The sequence below is a fragment of the Thalassophryne amazonica genome, chromosome 20 (genome assembly GCF_902500255.1).
Source record: "Thalassophryne amazonica chromosome 20, fThaAma1.1, whole genome shotgun sequence".
Classification (NCBI taxonomy): Eukaryota; Metazoa; Chordata; class Actinopteri; order Batrachoidiformes; family Batrachoididae; genus Thalassophryne; species Thalassophryne amazonica.
In genome coordinates, this window is record NC_047122.1 from 21,636,690 (window position 1) to 21,656,358 (window position 19,669).

Genomic DNA, 19,669 nt, shown 5'->3' on the forward strand with positions numbered 1-19,669 from the left:
ATTTAGTGTGGTTTTGTAGTTCTCTTGGTTTAGTCAGTTTACATAAGTCTCATGTTGCTGGTACCACGACTGAAAAGTGTATTGCGTTTGATGTTTTCCGCCACTGTCTCTGTTTGCGTTTGTGTCTAAAATTCCATCTCATATGTACCTTCTGGCAATTTGTATATATTTTCAGGTCTTCTTTTTAAGAAAATTGTCCTCTATACCACTTCATCATGAAGCTGTATAACTGGTGATACAAAATGCAAAATTTCTCCAATGACAGCCACAAAAAGGGAGCTGAGCCAAAAGGTGAAGATTGCAATCTATTGGTCAGTCTTCTAGAGTGCAGGTACAAATACATAAATATACCAAACGGCAAATGTCAGCTCTCCATATGAACAAAACTGCACGCACACAGAGCTTTTTGTCTTTTCTGCATTCTGATGTACACAGGTACTTTTAATTTTACACACAAACATAGAAGGTGGCGGAAGACATTAAAGGCACTTCACTTTTCACTTATATTCCTGGGAGCATGACACTGTCACTCATGTAACAGCAACATAACACTTAACTAAACTCACAAAACCAACTGAACTACAAAAACACAATAAATCAATAACTCTAACAACACTGTTAAACTAACATGAACCACCATAACAGCATTTAAAACCCCAAAACTCCGGACTCCCATGGTGCATGGCTGTACAGTGTCCATTGTTTACTGGTTCGATGAAATCGTCAATTTCTCAAAAAACATTTCTCCTATCAACTTTCTGTTTTTGCAGTGTTCATCCTTGACCCAAATACATAAGCATACCAAATGGCAAATGTCAACGCTCTCCATTTTTGGCGTGATAGAAGCCATACACATGCATGAACACACGCATACATGCACACAGAGCAGAGGCCACTTGCAGGGCCGCATATAGGAATGTGAAAGGGGGGTTCAAATCCTTGAGTTGGGGGTCCAGTGGGCCACAGGGCCCCCAGTGGGGTCGAGGGGCAATGCCCTCGTGGGGGGCTCAGGGGGGCGAAGCTCCCCGAAGCAGAAGCTTTTTGAGGATTTCGAGGGGTAAAAAGCTACATAAATTTAATTTGAAACCCAAAATGTATCATTTTAGGAAATACATTTTTATATACAAATATAGTCCTTGCTTGGGATTGGATCAGTTGCCATAAGAACCACCCAGGAAGAACCAAGATAACATTAATGCAAACTTTATACCTGCCTGTCGGTTGCGTCATTCACAACCGACAGGCAGGTATCTCACGCATGCGCACGAAGGTTCAAGCTTGGCTGATGCAAGCGCACATGATTCAAATCCATATAGTTTTTGCAAAAAATAAAAAGGTCGGATAGTTTTCTAACAGACGTCATATTTAGCGGTATTAATATTCACGTTTACATTATGAATATGTACATATATGTACGTTATGTATTAAAATAGCGGTATTTAATTTGGCAACCTTGTTTAACTCGCGAAATTCGCATAATAAATCCAACAGTAAGGAGAAGCTCCCTTTATTTCTCATCTTATACATACAAACATGTTTTTACAAACCAGACAAGTGTAATTGTGTGTCTACATGGGTATTTACAAGCCTACTAATCTGCTTGATATCAGAGGAGGATATAGGGACCAGGGAGCAAAAATTCTCAACCCCCATGGGAAACGTTTATCTAGCAGTTTCCCCTTTCATCACTTAAGGGATTACTCTGGCAGAGGAAATTGAAATTTGAGGGTGTGTGATAATAGCTGTGTAACAGTTAGTGCTTGTTGCTTATTATCAATGAAAAGAAAATACATAACGTTGATATCCAGATCAGAAAAAAATCAGAATTCTCTGGGGGGTTCGGTTGAACCCCCTGGACCCCCTCTATATACGGTCATGGCTATAATATGGATATAGATATAAAATGGATATTTGGTGCCCCCTACTTGCTATATAAAGACTAGCATTTAGCAGATTTTTGGCTGTTTAGAACCTGAAGCAGATGTGATACCATTTGTGGAATCTTAAACCCAGCACAGGATTGTGACGTGATTTTTTTTTTTTTTTTTTTCCGTCACATGTTTTAATTGGTTTTTAATCCAGCTGTGGTGTTCAGTGCTGACTTCTGATGCTGTCGTGGTCCTTCAGACTGTAGCAGAACAAACATGGATTTGTTGTGTAGATGATTCTGAGAGCTCAGGTTTGTTGTTTGTCTGCTTCTGTGCTGTAAATTGTTGCTGTCACTTTGGATCAGTCCCCGTGTCAAACGCGCGACGTGTCCTCGACACCAGCCTGCGCTCTCTGATGCCGTGCTGTGCGCGCGCGCTTCTTCTCCCTCTAGCCTACATCACTGTACCCCCCCCCCCCCCCCCCCCCCGCAGCAGTCCCACCTTCCTGTATCCAAACTGGAGTGAAACCCCACACAAGCCACATTCTCCGCAGTGCTGAAGGAGCACAGTGAAGTGAGGAGCGAGGAGGAGGAGGACCGGGGACTGGTGCCCACTCTTTCCAGAGCGCACGGACCTGTCTTCGTGCACGGTGAGTAATCGTGCTGCTGAGGGTCCTTTTTTTTTTTTTTTTTTTTGTGATCTGCAAACCTTCAGGTTTTCCGCCTCAGCGCGCGTGCCTTCTTCAACACGCGCTTCTTCCTGCGTGTCGTTGCGCACGCCGGGACTTTCTCGCTGCGCTACGGGACGGAGAAAACGATGCGCAGAAAGCAAAGCGTGCTCGTGTGTGGAAAAGTCATCGTGCGCTGCTCTGTTCGACTGTGTGCGCGCATCCGCTGGATTGTGCGCGTGTGCGGAGACGCTGAGGGTGGCGCATTTGGATGGAGCGCTGTTAACAGTCGGTGTGCGCAAAACAGCACAGTGAGGCAGGTGTCGCCGTACGTGTCAGGGGAGACGGGGGGGGGGAGGGAGTGGGACATGAACTCTTTAATTTAGGTTAATTATCATTTTGATTTGTCTTTACTTTGTATTTTAACACTGAAGCCAATCATCCGTTTGTGAACTGACAGAAACTAGTTGGAATAAAAAGTCATTTCAGCAGATTCAACTTTGATCCTGTTCCTTTGTGCTGAGATCGGATCCGTTTCTGTTCATCTGGTTTGACTCATGATTTCAAAGTATTGTAGGGGAGGCCGGGACTGTTGCAACCACACATCAGAATCACGTGTTCACCCCCATAGCAAACAAAACACACGATCTGCGTGTTCTACAACCCCTGGCAATAATTATGGAATCACCGGCCTCGGAGGATGTTCATTCACTTGTTTAATTTTGTAGAAAAAAAGAAGATCACAGACATGACACAAAACTAAAGTCATTTCAAATGGCAACTTTCTGGCTTTAAGAAACACTATAAGAAATCAGGAAAAATAATTGTGGCAGTCAGTAACGGTTACTTTTTTAGATCAAGCAGAGGGAAAAAAATATGGAATCACTCAATTCTGAGGAATAAATTATGGAATCACCCTGTAAATTTTCATCCCCAAAACTAACACCTGCATCAAATCAGATCTGCTCGTTAGTCTGCATCTAAAAAGGAGTGATCACACCTTGGAGAGCTGTTGCACCAAGTGGACTGACATGAATCATGGCTCCAACATGAGAGATGTCAATTGAAACAAGGGAGAGGATTATCAAACTCTTAAAAGAGGGTAAATCATCACGCAATGTTGCAAAAGATGTTGGTTGTTCACAGTCAGCTGTGTCTAAACTCTGGACCAAATACAAACAACATGGGAAGGTTGTTAAAGGCAAACATACTGGTAGACCAAGGAAGACATCAAAGCATCAAGACAGAAAACTTAAAGCAGTATGTCTCAAAAATTGAAAATGCACAACAAAACAAATGAGGAACGAATGGGAGGAAACTGGAGTCAACGTCTGTGACTGAACTGTAAGAAACCGCCTAAAGGAAATGGGATTTACATACAGAAAAGCTAAATGAAAGCCATCATTAACACCTAAACAGAAAAAAACAAGGTTACAATGGGCTAAGGAAAAGCAATCGTGGACTGTGGATGACTGGATGAAAGTCATATTCAGTGATGAATCTCGAATCTGCATTGGGCAAGGTGATGATGCTGGAACTTTTGTTTGGTGCCGTTCCAGTGAGATTTATAAAGATGACTGCCTGAAGAGAACATGTAAATTTCCACAGTCATTGATGATATGGGGCTGCATGTCAGGTAAAGGCACTGGGGAGATGGCTGTCATTACATCATCAATAAATGCACAAGTTTACATTGATATTTTGGACACTTTTCTTATCCCATCAATTGAAAGGATGTTTGGGGATGATGAAATCATTTCTCAAGATGATAATGCATCTTGCCATAGAGCAAAAACTGTGAAAACATTCCTTGCAAAAAGACACATAGGGTCAATGTCATGGCCTGCAAATAGTGCGGATCTTAATCCAATTGAAAATCTTTGGTGGAAGTTGAAGAAAATGGTCCATGACAAGGCTCCAACCTGCAAAGCTGATCTGGCAACAGCAATCAGAGAAAGTTGGAGCCAGATTGATGAAGAGTACTGTTTGTCACTCATTAAGTCCATGCCTCAGAGACTGCAAGCTGTTATAAAAGCCAGAGGTGGTGCAACAAAATACTAGTGATGTGTTGGAGCGTTCTTTTGTTTTTCATGATTCCATAATTTTTTTCCTCAGAATTGAGTGATTCCATATTTTTTTCCCTCTGCTTGGTCTAAAAAAGTAACCGTTACTGACTGCCACAATTTTTTTTCTTGATTTCTTATAGTGTTTCTTAAAGCCAGAAAGTTGCCATTTGAAATGACTTTAGTTTTGTGTCATGTCTGTGATCTGCTTTTTTTCTACAAAATTAAACAACTGAATGAACATCCTCCGAGGCCGGTGATTCTATAATTTTTGCCAGGGGTTGTATACGGACTGTCAGATGTGTTTGATGACAGCTTCTGAGTCACTTCCATCTGTAACCGATCTCTGTTCGGTTCTGTTCCGGTCTCTCTCTGTTCCGGTCTCTGTTCACCTGTTCCTCACTTGTGGCTGCATGTTGGTCATTTGATTCCAGCAGACTCTGCTGAAAGTCATCTCAATCATGCTGTGCTGAGGCAGGTTCTGCTACGGGCAGAATATGTTGGCTATTCCTTTGATGCGACTTTCCATCGGGCTGGATAGGCTACAATTTGGGCTGTTGGCATCGTAGCCCTGTGGCGTTTGCAACCTGACAACTTGTCCTTGCACCAAAGGCTGCTTGATTTGTCATCATACACCTTCTGCGACAGTCTCGTATTAAGAAGCTGGACTTTTACCTGCTGCAGCTTGTATGGGTGTGGTTCAAGCAGCTTCTTGGAGATAAGTAGATGCAGCGCGTGTCTGCCTTGACATTAGTCTTTGTGCAGGTGATCCTAGCTGTGTGACATTTAAGAAGTTGAGAAAAACATCTGTCCCATCTCATTGCGATTTCTCCATGAATTGTTTTGCGCTGTGGACAGCTCTCTTTGCTAATCCGTTAAATTGGGGATAGTGCAGACCGCTGGACATGAGAGTGTTCCATGAACTGAAAAGTGTCTCTTGAGCTTTGAGATCACCATTGAAGATGTGATGTCACAAAGCAGATCAGTTTCATACCAGCCTGAGTATGAGGCCACTAGCACCAAATACGGCCGATCGTGTCATTCAAAGATGTCTGTCGTCACAGTCGACCAAGGCAGGTCGGGAAGTGGATGCGACTGCCTCTTGTTCTGCGTTTGGTGGCTTCTGCACCAGGATGTCTTCTGTGCATGAAGCTGATGTATTCCATCAAGAGTGACTGAGGAATAACAGCCTTGTGACCTTTCATGATGACTCCATCCTCAATGGTTAGTTCATCTCTGAAAGGAAAATAAGGACGAGGAGCACGTGGGAGGTTGTTGTTTACTCTGCAGTCCATGTCCAGTGGTGAAGCTGAGTGTCTCTTTAACTCTTATAGATGAGAAGAAGATATGTATCTGACTGTCATTTCATCAAAATTGTCCTCGTCATTGACATGCAGGACTGAGGAATGGCTGGGAGCCCTGGACAGTATGTCAGATAGATGCAGCTCTTTTCCTCTTGTGTAGACGAGTGTTATACTTTTGGAGTCTTAACATTATTCTTTGTAGTCTTGCCGGTGCCGCATGTATGGTTACCAGAGGTTGATGGTCTGTTTGAACTGTGCTAGTCTTGCCATAGATGTAATCATTGAATTTTGAACAGGCAAACACCACAGCCAACAGCTCCTTCTCTATTTGAGCATATCTGGTTTTTGTGTCAGTTAATGTACGTGAGGCATATGCAACGGGTTTCTAGTCCTGTAAACATGCTGCCCCAAGTCCGTACTGTGAAGCATCACATGTTCAATTGACGTGTTCGTTCACATTGTAGTATGACAAAGCAGGAGGGCTGGACATGTTTCTTTATGGCCTCAATGCATGTTGCTGATGTTTATTCCATGTCCATTCTGTGTCCTTGTGTGCGAGGTGTCGTAGGGGCACAGTAAGTTCACTGTAATTTGGAATGAATTTTCCAAAATAATTGATCATCCCACTTCTGACACCATGTTTTAAGGTGCATGTATAATAACTCCAACGGTTATCTTGAACATGCTTTTAATAGACAGTTATGAACAGAGCAATACAGACACACAGCCATCACATCCTGGCTCTCACTGGTAACTTGCACGTGCACATTGTGTAATGATGCATTCACTGATTAATAATAAAATCAGGTAAATAGTGACTGATGTACATGTAGTATATACAGTGTAATTGAGCTGCAAGACGGAAGGTACCTGTCCTCTGGATCTTCTTCTGTCACCCCAACCACCAACATGTTCTCCTCAGCACTTCCATAAACCTACTCTTTGACCTCCATCTTTTCCTCCTCCCTGGTGGTTCCATCCTCAGCATCTTTCTCCCTATATACCCTGGGTCCCTCCTCTGCAATTGTCCAAACCATCTCAATCTTGCCTCTTTGACTTTGTCTCAAAATGGTCTGATTGTGCTAATCCTCTGTTTGTTCCGAATCCTGTCCATCCTCTTCACTTTCGAAGAAAATTGCAGCATCTTCAGCTGGTCTTAAGACTGTCTTGTACGTAAACTTTCCCTTTCACTCTTGCAAATCACATTCTGTTTCATTCCTGCCACCTGTCTCCACATATTCCACTCTGCCTGCACTTTTTCTTCACCTCTCTACCACACTCTCCATTACTTCGGATAGTTGCCTGCAAGTATTTAAACTCATCAACCTTCCTCTAATTCTTCTAACTGCACTGTTTCACTGGGCTCCCTCTCATTCACACACATGTACTCAGCCTTGCCTCAACTGACTTTAATTCCCCTTCTCTCCAGAGTGTATCTCCACATCTCCAGGCTCATCTCAAACTGCTCTCTACTCTCACTACAGATCACAATGTCATCAGCAAACGTCATAGTCCATGGACACTCCTGTCTGATCTCATCCGTCAACCTGTCCATCACCATTGTGAACAGGAAAAGGCTCAGAGGTCCTTGATGTAATTCCCCCTCCACCTTGAATGCATCTGTCTTTCATACTGTACATCTCACTGCTTTCACACTGTCCTTCTATCCTGCACCACCCTCACATACCTCTCTGCTCCTCCAGACCTCCTCATACAATACCACAGCTCTTCTCTTGGTACCCTGTCATAAGCTTTTTTAAATCCACAAACACACAATGCAACTCCTTCTGGTCTTCTCCATACTTCTCCATCAGTATTCTCAGAGCAAACATTGCATCTGTAGTGCTCTTTCTTGGCGTGAAACCACATTGCTGATCACAGCTTTTGACCTTCTTTCTAAACCTAGCTTCTACTACTGTTTCCCATAACTTCATGCTGTGGCTGATCAGCTTAATGCCTCTGTAGTTACTGCAGCTCTGTGCATCACCCTTGTTCTTAAAAATCTGAGCTAACACTTCTTCTCGACTCCTCAGGCATTGCCTCATTTTCCAGATTTTATTAAGCAATCTGGTTAGAAACTTCACTGCCATCTCTCTTAGACATGTCCATGCCTGCACTGGCATGTCATCTGGAGCACCTGCTTTTCCACTTTTCATCCTCTTCATAGCTGTCCTTACTTCATCCTTACTAATCCCTTGTACATCCTGATTTACTATCTCTACTTCATCCAGCCTTGTCACCCTCTCATTTTCTTCATTCATCAGCTCTTCATCCTATTTCCTCCACTTTCTCAACACATTCTTCATGCATGAAAGGCGGTTAACATTTGCATCCTTTATCACACTAGCCTAAATAGATCCACATATTTTTATATTTTACTTTAAATTAAATAGGTGTTTCTTCTCTAAAAAGAAGCCAACGGTAGCGGGGCAGAGATGGCACTGTGTCTGCACAGCAGTTGACTCCACCCAGCGGGCCAGTTGCCGACACACCACTGATCAGAGTTGAGAGCCTGTGGGGACTGAAATGGAGTGTACACTTTCCTCAATCTTGCAAAAAATCACAAGGAACTTTTCCAATTCTTCATCTGACAACACTTATACGGCTGCTAGTGACACTCCCTTAGACACTGCAGCGTACTGGATTTAGCTTCATGGACTCCTTTTTATGAAAACGTAGTGTTGTTCAATGGAGTGAAATGTATCATTGAAAAATGCACAGTACACTGAACCAAAATGCAGGGAACATGCTATCAGTCATACAGTGGACTATGTGTTACGTGACATACAATCCACCAATCAAACAACAAGGATCTGTTTAGATATCATACAAAATAATATAGTGCACAAACACCACATTTTCCCAAACAACCATTTGACACATTTCATTCAACCTTCCTCCTCGGTTTGGAATGTTATGGTTAGAATTATCTTGTGGCTGTTTAACTACCTGTAAACTGTCAGGATGTTGTGAGTTGCTCTGGAAGTCCAGATATTTTCTTATACATCCTCATACTGTCTATCAACACATCTGACCTGGAGAATAGTATTTGTTCTTTTTGTTTCATGACTGCGCTGCAGTGCACGTTGATTTTTCTGTAGTGTGAGTGCAACATGAGATTGAGGTTACGTCCACATGTTTAGGAGTGTGCATGTGCTCTAAAAATTCTTGGCTCCTTCCCGGAGAACCCGTATGATGCTGTTCCAGCAGACTGCAGCACTTATTGGGTCAGGTTCTGTTTCTCTACTGTCCTTTCACACTTTGTGGACACACAAGCAGCACAAACACACACACACACACACACACACACACATACACAACACATGCACTGTGAGGAGGAAGGACAGAGGGCAGCTGTCTTATTGTTATTATTATTAATATTATTGTTATTTAAATTACCTTTTTTAAAGTTACGTATTTGTTCAATATGGTGAAAACTGTGGTGTCAAACTTGTCACAGAGGGCCAAAAAGAGACTTTATTATACAGATTCATTGTAACAATTAAGGTCAGGTGCAAGCCTTTCAATGCAAATATAAAGCTGAGTAAACCATGTGCAGACTTAAAAGGTCTGGAGAATAAAAGAAAAAATCTAAAACCTAAATTTTACAGAATGAAAAAGGTATGAACAAAATTATAAGAATGTAGCAGCAAAAAAAGAGATGATGTATAAAAGGTGATGCATGTGATAGTGTCGTGCACGAGCGTGCATGAAACCGTCACAGCGGGAACACAGTGCAAGGGGTTGGTAAGGTTAGACCTTACTTGTGTGAAGCGCCTTGAGGCAAAGTTGTTTTGATTTGGTGCTATATAAATGAAAATAGATTTAAATTGAAATTGAGCAGCTGGAGCATGTGTAACCACATCGCACAGCTGCTGTGAAAAAAAATACATGCCACCCACAGGATTTGAACCTGCATTTTACAAAAGCTCTGATTGCCAGCCAGAAACTTTACCACTGTGCTACCATCGTTGTCCTGTAAATGGTGCAAAAAAAAAAAAAAATGCCTGAAATCAACAAGAACATAAACATATTTAAAAAAAGAGAAAAAAGCACCATGATAACTGAACAAACCGAGTTTGTTATGGCGTATTTCTGCTAATACGTGACTGAAAGTGGTGTACTTGTCGCACTGTTGGCTTGTCATATAGTCCTGCGGAGTGCTGCTCACAGGACATGCGTGTCCTGTCAGACAGACATGACATTCAGATCGCCTGCTGTCTGTCCACATGAACTGACAGTCCATTTCAGCTGGGACAGTTGTCAGTGTGCGCGCTCTCCAGCCCATTGCAAAAGCGATATATGTTTTTATGTATTTCCATGTGAGTACAGCAAGCACACACACGCATGTTTCTGCCAACATAAGGTACGTGTTCTGCGGCTGTGATGTCCAGGGTCAGAGTTGTCAACAGCTCCTAGTGTTGACAGCCAGCCACGTCCCCATACGTTCAGCTCACAGACCAAGGTGTCACTCTGTGATCAGATGAGAGGTGCCTCGCCTGCAGGGGGTTGCGCAAACCACACATGTGCACGTGTTGGGGGGGAGCATGCGAAACACACACACGTGTTGTGGGGGGGGGCGATACTCTGGCACGTCATATGTGTGCTCGGCAACACCTGCTGTGAGAGGGATCAGATGGGCTCTCACAGGGCACACTCTGTCTTTCAGCCACTGACGTGCATCAGTAGTTGTAGCAACAGGTGTACGAGGTGTTAGAGGCAGTGCCGATTTTACACATATTGCGCACGAGTCCTGCTTCATGCGCAATTCGACCACATTCGTACTATGTGTGAAGGGGCCCTCAGCAAAACATAGCGGAGTTTATTTTACTGATGGACAATGATTTGAAGGAGCTAATTGACACTGCTAATTCACATACGGATGAAAAGCTGGACATATTTCTGACGTGATTTTTCACTGGACTGAGGAACTACAGAGTCTTTTTTTGGAAGTACACAAAGTCAGTGGATGGCATCACGTAGTACATCGTTGCCATTTTGGACTCCTATTTAAAGTTCGTATTGGACTGTTAAGCACCAGTGGAACACCAAAAATGTAAGTGCCTTTTCTGTTGTTTATAAATTAATAAACAACAGATGACAAGGATCTATTTTAGCCATTATATAAAACAAATAATGAATGATTTCACCTCCATGAAATATTCGTACCATTGAATTCATAAACATTCATTATTTGTATAATGTTACAGGATAATTTTACTAAAGAAATATTAAATGCTTTAGTTAATGAAGTAATGTTTCAGTTCACTGAAGTTAAAGTATCATTATGAGTAATGTAGCATCAGCTGAACTGTTTGCAGGAGCTTGCAGTTATCGTGTATTTTGCTTGGAGCATTTTGAAGTCGACGGTGAGTGTAAAACCAGGAAATGCGTCTCCCTGATATTTTTCCCGCTACCTGACCGCCGTGCTGCTATCGCCAAGTCCAGCTGCAGCAGGTATCATTTAAAGTCTGAAGTAAGGCTGCTTTTTCTGATTGTGTTAGTGATACAGTTTAGGTTTTATGGCGGTCTGACGCGGTGTTCCTGTTGACCGCTCTGCTGAAACTTTGCGGCATGTGTGTAGCAGCTGTCGCTTTTGGCCTCAGATCTCAAAGAATCTTCTGATCCCATTTTAGAGATTTAATTAGAACTCAGAAATCTAGCGCTGCTAACCAGAATCCAGAGTGGGTTTTTCCTTGGGGCTGATGATGTTTTAGAGACAAGTTATGTTCTGCGGCGGCAGCGGTGCCTCGTTTTCAGTGTGTACAGTCTGTTTTAAGGTCATTTCCCCCTCAGAGTCTTACAGATTTATTTATGCAGCGTTCAGTTGGCGCTGAAGGTGATTGAACGTCTCGTGTTTGACAGACGATGTTTTTGGCTTTTGTGGATTCTGCTGCGATCATGTGACGCAGTGGCTCAGCACGTGCACACAAACCCGTGTGTGTGTGTTAGGGGAACAAGGACTTTCCTCAGGATTTGGGCCAAGGTCTTTTCCCTGGAAGCTCATCTTTTCTATTCTCATTGTCTCGCTCTCCTCACTGTCTCTTCTTCTCATCCTGGCTTGTTTTTGCCCTTTAAGCTAATTATCTTTGGGAGCAGATGTTCCTCACGCTGCAGGATGAAGCTCCTCAAAGCCTTCATCGTCTTAAGTGTCTGAAAAGTGACACTCGTCTTTGCAGCTCAGACGCTTCAGAGTCCTTGTGAGGAAAAGCTCATCTGGAGAATTTTTGTCAAGAAGGCTTTCATGAACAAGTGTATTTATTATCACTTGCTTCTTTTTTACTATTTGGGGTGAGGGGCGTTGTATTTTCAGCCCCTCAGGGTGTCTGTCTGTCTGTAAACCTTTTGTTTCTGCACAATAAGTAAAGAACAGCCTGTCTGATTGAAACATTTGTTTGTGGTGTATTGGGTGACAGGACGTATTCTTTTGAAAATTGGGGTCAGCACACCACATATTGATTGTAAAGTGACAATTTTTTTACGATACAGACAGACCATGTACCATCTTTAAAGAAATATTCTTTTGTTATCGAAATAATTTCCAGACTTCATTATCACCTTACTAATAAAGTTTACATCCTACGTGTTGTTGTTTTTCGGTCCTACGTCTTTCTCACTCTGGTCTACTGTTCTTCCTTACTTTTTTAATGCATGTATTGATTTGGCACAAATTTCCTGGCATCCTTCCTGATGCAACTTCAGAGCTACAGGAAGAATATTTGTTTTTCTTCCTTCCTTTTTTCCCTTCTATTTCCTTTATTGCATTTTTCCTTCCTTTCTCTTGTTTCTGGTTGTTACTTCTGTTCTCCCTTAGCATTCATTCCTTCTAAATACTTTTTTCCCTAAATTCCTTTCTTCTTTCCCCTACTTATGTTATTTCTTTGCCATTCCCCTTTTTGCCTTCCTTCTTTCCTTTTTGTTTGTTTTGATGTATGCTTCTTTCCTTCCTTCCAAGTACTTATTTGTTTATTCCACCCTCCCTTCCTCCCTTTTCCTTGTTCCTTTTTACTACCCTTCTTTCTTACCATTCATTCCTTCTATACTTGTTTGTTCCTTTACATTTGGGCGATTCTATGGTAACGGAATTACAATCGCAGCACATTTTTAATGGGGAGCTAAAATATGGCCAGATTTTCCCGTCATTGTAATTCCCTTACCATAGAATCACCCATTTTCCTTTCTTAACATACGTATGTTTGTTCCTTTCTTTTCCAGTCCTGCTTTTGTCTTCCTTCTTTCCTTTTTGTTTGTTTTAATGGTTGTTTCCTTCCTTCCTTCCTTCCTTACAAATATTTATTTGTTTATTCCACCATCCCTTCCTCCCTTTTCCTTGTTCCTTTTTACTACCCTTCTTCCTTAGCATTCATTCCTTCTATACTTGTTCTTTCCTTTCTGTTTTCCTTTCTTTAACCTACGTATGTTTGTTCCTTTCTTTTCCATTCCTGCTTTTGTTTTCCTTCTTTCCTTTTTTTACATTCCAAGATTTCTTTTTTCCTTCCTCCTTCTCCAAAGCCTAATTGATTTCATTAGTCACCTCATGCTGTCCAGTTCCATTTCTTGCCTATATATTAATTGCTTTCACAAGTCAATACTTTTTCTCTTTTTCATCCTTTCTTCCACCGCTCTGCTCTCGTGCATTCCTTCCAACTCTAAATATCTATATGTCTTGCAGCCAGTTGGCACAATCGCTTCACTGCTGACGAAGAGACATATTGCCTTCTTGTCAGAAAACAACCTCAACACACGTTTCCACACTAACCTGGGAATGCCATCTGTGAAGCCCTGGCCGGCACCGTGGGACGTGTAGTTCTGTGGAGTTCAGCAGTTGCTTTGCTCAGTTCCATGTTGACTCGTGGTTACTGCGTAATGCCATTTCTTTCATCTTATTCATTTTTATGTCTGACTTTGGAAGTTGATGCTTCAGTCTCAGGACATTGGTATTCAGGAACGTTCCTGCAATCGAATTTGATTTTTTGTTTTTTCTGTTCGTTTTTTTGCTGATAGAAAACATAAACTGCTTTCTGTGAAGGATCATTTAAGTCTTTAATCTGACAGATAGAAAGGGGAAGAAATATTCTTCACAATTAAGTTTTTCCTTTAATGCCATAATATCAGTGTTTTCTCATAATAGTTAGTTATAATTATAAGACCATGATTCCAAAGAACAAGTCTGTTATAATGTAGCAACCATGATATCAAGTCACTATTTTGAGATAATACATTATTACAATATAGTATTCTATACTTTTAATTTATTAACGCCAGGATGAGGTTTCTAGGAACATGTACGTTCACTACACCACACAACAACTTTGGTCCTTGATGTCAATCAGCCAGGCAGACATCCAATCAATCCCCACCCAGTGTTGTCACAGTTACTTTGAAAAGTTACTTTATGATTTACTTTTTTAGTTACTTTTTTGTTACTTCATACAGTTACTTCATTAGCAGCTTTATGCAGTTACTTCATTAGCAGCTGACAACAACTTGTAACTAGTAATCAGTACTCAATCTATCAGTACTCAGTCTAAAAACTAGCCAAAAACTAGCCAAGTTAGATTACTAGTTACTTTATTAGTTACATTCAGCAGCTGCCGACAAGTTGTCCACAGCTGCTAATCAAGTAACTGTATAAAGTAACTGTAAAATGGAACTAATAAAGTAACTTTTCTAAGTAACTGTGGCAACACTGTCCCTATCATCCCAAAGTGGCCATCTGTCTGCCACAGCCAGGTGAAACTGAGGCTTCCCCTTGGCCTTTTCCAGTTGATGGGGCCCTGAACACTAACCCCCAATCTCAATTCTCTTTTGTACCTCTTCCCCTTCTGCTTGTCCCTACCTCTACCCCTATGCCTACCCCTTTAAAACAAGGGGTAAGGTGAAGGGGTATGCCTCTAGCCCTATGAATTGAGAGACCCCTCCACCTTAGGAGAAAAAAAAAAACTGCCCGTCTCAAACTGTCATCTTCACTGTTTGTCAACATGGCAACCGAAATGCAACTTGTTGCAGTAGCCTGTTTGCTCTTTTTATTTTCTCGCCTTGCTGTGTAAATGCAAAGAAATAGAAGAAGTTGCAGATTTCTTTGACGCATCGCAATCATGTCATGTTAATTAATGTAATTAATTTGTAATTTATAATAATAATGATAATAAATAGTATCAATAATTAATTAGTAACCAATCAATGTTAATAATACTAATAATAATCAATAATAGTAATAATTAATATTGTTTGATTAATCATTAATTGATTGATTAGTAATTAAAATAAATAAACACTTGAAATATATCAGTCTGTGTGCAATGAATGTATACATTATACAAGTTTCACTTTTTGAATAGAATTACTGAAATAAATCAACTTTTTCATGATATTCTAATTATATGACCAGCACCTGTATGTATGTTATGGGCTGCATCTAGTTCTGTTAACCTTATATTTCTTTTTCAAATTCTCCCATTTTTTGCATCCAGCACTATTTCCTTTAGAAATTTCCTTGACAAATAATATCAGTCTATTAGCACGTCAGGTTATGTGTTACACATATACATGTGTGTGTATATTTTCCAACATTGGTGAAACGTCTCATTTTCTGCCTGAAAGCTTATTAGGAGACGAATGCGCTCAGGGCTCCCTGTTTGTTCACAAAATACACACGTGTTACAGACCTTGAAATCCAACAGCAGGGATTGACATTATCCAAAGATTTATGAACATACAAATAAATGTGCTTATCCTTTATCATGATTTTCTCCATTGTGAGATATAAAAGTGTCTTATCGTAGCGTTCGTGTGTATATGCATTATAACACCTCAGCGCACAAGCGACGTTACGATATTCTTCAGAACGACAATATACGCAACATGCATCCAGCAGCATACACATTGCTGTCATAGACAATTGCCTGTAAAGTTTTTTGGCAAGTTATAACTTTCTAAACAGCGTAATTTGTAATGAAAGATGCTTCATTTGTGTGGCTCTTTCGGTGCCATGTTTATTTTTTTCGGAGACAGCAGTAAGCTCCTCCTACCCCTCCAAACGGGAGTGTGCATCCAGATTCACTCCAAACGGAGGGGCCTCCGCCTTCCCCTCCGCCTCATTCCAAAAAGAGAATTAAGACACCCCTCTCTCTCTCATGCCCGTGCAAAATGGAGGGGAAGGGGTAAGGGGAAGGGCCAAGGGGTAGAATTGAGACTCAGCCTAAAAGGCCTTTCAGCTCCCACGTGTGACATGCTGGGAATGCCGCAACCGGACTTGGAAAATTGGCAGTCTTCTGGAGGCTGAACAAGTCTCACAGCTGGCATGATTGTGAAGACTCATGCGTTCCCAAAAAATAATTAAATAAAAGTGAATCTCCATCTGTGAGTTATAACCACAAGATTAGCAGCTAAATGCAGATGAACAAGTTTTTTCAGCGACTGTCAGTGACACTGAGCAGAACCGAAGCAGCCGGCCAGAGAGAGCTATAGCAGCCGACGTGATTGAGCAGACACACTCGGCCCAAAATTCTTCACTTTTGGATATATATGCACACACCCAGTTTGAGCAACAGAGCTTCTGCAAATTTGTCTGAGGTGCGTGAGTAATCTGAAAATAAAATGTGATGTTAGTGCACCAATGAACACTGAATGTTTATCTGCTAACATTACCTTAGCCTTAGCTGACTGTTTTATATTTGTAAATTGTTCAATCTATTTTTATTTTTACCAAATAAATGTACACAATAGTTTTTTAATTGTTACTACTCTGAGTACAAGGACAGTCTCAACTTTAAATAAGCTTGAGTAATCAGATCTTAAAGAAATTAGCACAGCTGTTTTGTGTTTATATTTTAAGAAATCTATTTCTTCACTGAAAACTTGCAAAATTGCCAGTGGATTAAATACTTATTTGCCTCACTGTATGTACTTACATTTAACTTACAAAATAAACTCACTCACTGCACTCACACTTTTAATATAAAGATGACTTTCTGTTCTCTGCTGGAATGGTGTGTGAGTTCAGAAAGGAGTTGGCAACATCCATTGTTCAGTGTTGTTAGCTAATAGCCGTAGGTTCTCCGAAAATATTAGTCCTATCAACATTCTATTTTTGCAGTGTTCATTCTTGACCCAAAATACTTAAGCATACCAAATGGGAAATGTCAGCTTTTCCCAGTTTGTGATTAAAGGTTCATGTGTGCGCACACACACACACACACACACACACACACACACACACACACACACACACACACACACACACACACACACACACACACACACACACACACACACACACACACACACACACACACACAGCTGCTGTAAGCAGGTACTTTTAATATGACAAAAAGATGGTGGTGGAAGACCATTACACATTTAACTCATGGTACCAACATGAGACTTGACTCCCTCATGGTAAGAGCAGCATAACACTTAACTAAACTGATGAAGCATTGTGCAAGCTTGGTTTTTGCGCAAAGCTTCTTATTAAAAATGTTGGGTTTTAGAGGGACGTGTGTCGCGTTTGCATGCTCGGTCTGAAAGGCCCTTAAGGCACCTGCACATTGGACCACATCCAGAGAAATGCATCCCATGGCCAAAATGACTTACCTGATGCTCCTTCAAAATGGAAGTGACATGCTTATCCAAGTCTCCCTAAGTAACCATTTGTTTGGCACAGTCATTCCAGGGGTTGCCAATGTCAACTCTCTCACCAAGAGTCAATCACCTCCCCAAATGTATCAACAACACCAAACACCTCTGTCCAGTGACCTGATGACACTCTAAGCTCTTCCAGACATTTGTTGATCTTTGATAGGCCTTTCACACTGCACGTGTCAGGGCGCTAAAGACGTTGCGGTTCACTCTAAAACCCATTATTTTTAATGAGAAGCGTTGTGTTTTTGATGCTGTGATATGTCAAAAACCAAGCTGGTGCAAAGCTCTGCCGGGGGCGTGCATCACCGCTTGTCGTCAGGAGGTCAAAGTTCAACCCTCTCCAGCTTTCACTGCTGCATGCTGTGACGTAGCTTCACGCTGTTCAATAGAAACGAGGCACCAAGCCAAAACAAGGAAGATGAGAGTGCAGAAATGTGTCACAGAACTAATTTATACACAGTTTTCTGAAGAAAATCCTCACGTTTTTTTACTTCAAGATTTTATGATTACTGTACATTTGAAGTTAAAGAAATGTTTCTTACATTATAAAACTATAGTTTTAACACAACAAGAGATGATGCAACAATGACTGCAGTATGTCTGTTAATTAGGATTTCTCAGTGTGACATAAACCTCATGATAGCATTTTTTTAATTTAGTCATTTCAACATTTAATTATGCCTTCACTGACTATGTGATTGCTTTTAATGTTGTAATCAGGACAGAGCAATTACTAAAATATGAATTTGACTATTCCAGTGATTGCGAATGTTTTAAAATTATGCACAAAAGGGGTGGGGCTTCTTCTACCTGTGCAAATATCTTTTTGACTAAACTTTGACTTCATGAACATGTTTAATGATGCATTCATTTAATGTTAAAATGAAGGAAACAGCATTTTCAAATAATAAAATAGTGCTCTTTAAAGAGCCTTTCTTTTATTTAGAAGCGTAGCAGCAGGTATTGGTTTGTACAGAGGGTCCAGGTGAGCTAGACCCTCGGGACATTTAACCAGATGAAGGTCTCCTCTGCAGTTTCAACCTCTGATGGAGTTTTTGGAGACACTTTCCTCACATTTTGAAAAGCAGAGATGTTCTCTTCTTCTGTCTGGGCTTCAGGTTTTGGTGTTCAGCTCCATGACTGGAGGTTTTTGAAATGCATCTGTATTTAGGTTGTCTGCACAATAAATGTTGAAATGTTCCTGATGTGGGACAAGTGAGTAACTATATTTCTTAATATATAAAGAAACACAAAACGGTTAAAAAAAAATTTAACTAAAAGATCTAAGTTATTTAATATTGAGTCTTTTTGTTGTAGTCACATAAGTAACAATTAAAAAAAAAAGTAGCTTTAGTTGGTAAAAATAAAAATAGATTGAACCATTTACAAATTGAAACATTCACTCAGCTCGGCTGAGTGCAGGTAAAGGCTAAAGTTAGCCGGTCATAAACCCCTTCAGCCGTGCAGTAATGTCAAGTTTTATTTTAAAAATTATTCTCAGCTCAGACAAATTTGTAGAACTAAGCTCTGTTGCTCAAACTGGGTGTTTGTATATATCCAGAAGTGAAGAATTTCATATTGAGTGGGTCTGTCATCCCCGGATGCGGTGTCTCACTCTGCCCAGGAATGTGACGTGAACCTCGGCTGCTCTGTGTCACTTTGCTCTGTGTCACAGTCTGATCAATCCCACTGTCTGATCAATCCTCCTTCAGCTTGGCATCACTCCTAAAAGTTGCTGAAAAAAATCTTCTCCCAACAGGGTGATGGGTGACTCGTTCTGCTTTTCTTTTTTCTCTTAATATTGTGATTCTGGCAGACACAAATCCAAGATGGTGATTATTCTGCTTTTTCGGGCTTTGGAAAAACCAGATAGTGATGTAGGAATCCCCCCCACGGCCGCCGTGCCTAACGCATTGAACACCTCCAACGCAAGGGGAGGTGTCAAAATATGCAAATAACACGTGCAGTGTGAAAGGCCCATAAGGCTGAGTGTTCAGAGACATGACCGTCTCTGGGGATCATTTTCTACTCACAACAAGACGAGCCCCTCATTGACAGTTGGCTTGCATGGACTTGATCAAGAGTGCAGTTGAGAAATGGAAAGATGCCTGAGATTCCTATATC

General features: G+C 41.1%; 1 protein-coding gene across 1 annotated transcript in view; it reads left to right on the forward strand.

Annotated features, from left to right (window-relative positions):
* The first annotated feature begins 2,448 nt into the window (after positions 1 to 2,448).
* cacng7a (calcium channel, voltage-dependent, gamma subunit 7a) overlaps positions 2,449 to 19,669 on the forward strand; it is an 81,755-nt gene continuing 64,534 nt past the window's right edge. Inside the window, exon 1 of the mRNA XM_034160190.1 lies at positions 2,449 to 2,517. The gene's annotated coding sequence lies outside the window, so the exon portion shown is untranslated. The remainder of the gene's footprint in view (positions 2,518 to 19,669) is intronic.